General features: G+C 32.6%; 1 pseudogene; it reads right to left on the bottom strand.

The window, feature by feature from the left end:
• Positions 1 to 2405: 2405 nt before the first annotated feature.
• Positions 2406 to 2672, bottom strand: part of LOC149145791 (SKP1-like protein 1A) — a 76092-nt pseudogene continuing 75825 nt past the window's right edge.

The following is a 2672-nucleotide window of genomic DNA, read 5'->3' as shown; positions in this document are numbered from 1 at the left end:
CAATGCGTTGTTGGACCATGATTGACCATTGTAAATCATGTTTATTCTAGGTTTTATAGTATTTATCTTATAGTTTATATACATTGGGTTTATAATATTAATTACTTTGCATTTATAATCCATTAAGCTTAATAGTAAATATCAAAGGAATTATAAACCCTAGTGAATAATATTAAACCCTTGGGATTAATATTAATTACAAATCCTATAAATAATATTATACCCTCAAAATATTATACCATTGGGTTTTAGTATTAAACCCAAGGGATTTTAAACCAAAAAAATAAAATCAAACCCACATAACTTTAGTCTATGAGGATTGTGACCTATGACTATACCTTAGATTAATAAAATATGAATTTGTTTCCCTCCACCCTTAAAGATGGCCTTGCTCTAGTTTATCAATATACCTTTTATTAGAACATAAGAAAGTATTTTTCTGTCTTCAAATCTATAGTCAAAGAAACAATGTAAACAGAGGAGAGAGAAGGTAGATAAGCTAATCAATTTGATGAATCACACTGAGGCTATAATCTTCTGAACGCTAAATCACAGTGAGAGAAGAAACTGTGCCAATTTAAATAGAAAATTTAGAAGTTAGTTCGTAAAAAATGGTAAGGACATTAACGATCTTAAGGTAGGCAAGTTTGTTGAAAATTGCATGGAAACAAACGATCGAAATCTTCGCAAAAGTGGAAAAAACAGATCTTAGCTTCACCGATGGAGATAACCAAATCAAACGATTTTATTACGTATTAATACTTACCCAATTTTTTGAAAGCATAAATTGGTGCTTGTTTGAAGTCTATGTAACCTGGTACAACTCTTACAATTAAATAGGAAGAAGTGTCAAGTTTGATCCTATTTAACATTATTCAAATATTTAGGGTATTTAGGGTCAATCCTAGAATAAAAAATAAAAAATATTAAATGGACAAGTCACATGCTTTGCCCCAGAATGGACATATCCTCCCTAGTTGAGAGGGAGAAATAAACAGAACATTTTTGTCTTCATTTGGGAAGAAAGAATGGAAGATTGGTTAATCAACTCTTATATGATGCTCTTTGAGGACGTGTAGGGAAAACAAGATAAGAGTAGGCAAGTGGACTCATATTATTTGAAGGTTGGGAACCCAAGTTGAGAGACAATGTTGAATGTGTATATAATCATTGGTCTCAACAACATTATGCTGCGATATATTGATAGATAGATTTGTTAGTCAAGGCCTTGGTATGTATTACAGTCAAAATCTTTTGATGAGATCTCTTTAGCGATGAGAATAGTCATGTATCATTTAATGAATACCTCCCTAGTTAAGAGGAGTTTTGAAGGCAGTTTTCATGGGCTTGTAATTATAATAATATGTAAGAGATGAAACAAATGAATTATTATTCCTTGCATCATGGATTTCATGAGAAAGATGTGTTTACCATAGGTCAAAGACCTCTTCTTGATGTCCTTATGATTGTAAAGGGTTGTTGTCCATCAGATTTCGACGATTCATCACCCAAGAGGATGAAATCTGCTATCTCTTTTATAGCACGGTGAAATAAATTAGGGTTGGCTGTCCGGCAGCTACATTTCTTATACATTTCTTTTAATCCTCAAATCACTAGAATTATATCTCTTACCGTGCATGTCTAGTGACTTTTAATTAATCTTTAAGTCTGTTACAATACATGGTAAGTCACTTTTCAATAAATCTGTAAGTCTATTATAATATATGAAAGTTAATCTTTAAGTCTGCACAATAATCGTCTAAACTGGTGGCATTCCTTCGTGCAATAATACTCTAAGCTGAGGCCATTCAACAGAGGTCATTCTTTGGTGCAATAATTCTCTAAACTGAGGCCATTCCATCTCGCAATATTACTCTAAACTGGGTGCATTCATTCGTGCAATAACAATAGCAACGAAACTAAAATGGAAAAACCATCCAGTGCAAATAACTTCAAACAGAAAACAAAATGTTAAAGCAATGCAATTGGAGGCCATTCAACTACACAATTGACAGCGAAATAGTTGCAATATTTATCAGAATCTCAAGAAGCCCAATACTACTGAAGGAGTTGTTACGCATACATGGTAAGTCACTTTTCAATAAATCTTTTTGTCTATTATAATATATTAAAGTTAATCTTTAAGTCTGCAATAATCCTCTAAACTGAGGCAATTCCTTCGTGCAATAATACTCTAAACTGAGCGCATTCATTCGTGAAATAATAATAGCGGGGAAATTAAAAATGAAAATGCCTTCCATGCACATAAATTCAAAACAATCAAAATGTTAAAACCATGCAACTGGAACCCATTTCACTACACAGTTGACAGCAAAATAGTTGCAATTCAAGAAGCCCAATTCTACTGAAGGAGTTGCTCCGAGATCTTTACAATATGATTCAACTAGAACAAACCGTATGCCTTAAGTTCAAAGGCAGTCCAGCATAGTATTAAAAGTTGATATCCAAACAAAAAAAGACTACCACTAATAGTTTCTAAAAAAATTCTCGACTACAATAAAACCAAACACCATGGCGCATAAATATATATACTGTTTTTGCACCAATTCCCTAGAATCATTCTACGGCCCACTAATTTTAACGGCTGACCTCCTCTTCTTGAGTAAATTCATTATTTATGTTGAAAGTTTAACGTACTTCTTCATGCGTTT

Source organism: Pinus tabuliformis, chromosome X (genome assembly GCF_031772625.1).
Source record: "Pinus tabuliformis cultivar Carrire ecotype Pingquan chromosome X, CPIR1, whole genome shotgun sequence".
NCBI lineage: Eukaryota > Viridiplantae > Streptophyta > Pinopsida > Pinales > Pinaceae > Pinus > Pinus tabuliformis.
The sequence above is the reverse complement of the archived record's forward strand: the minus strand, read 5'-3'. Positions and strand labels throughout refer to the sequence as shown.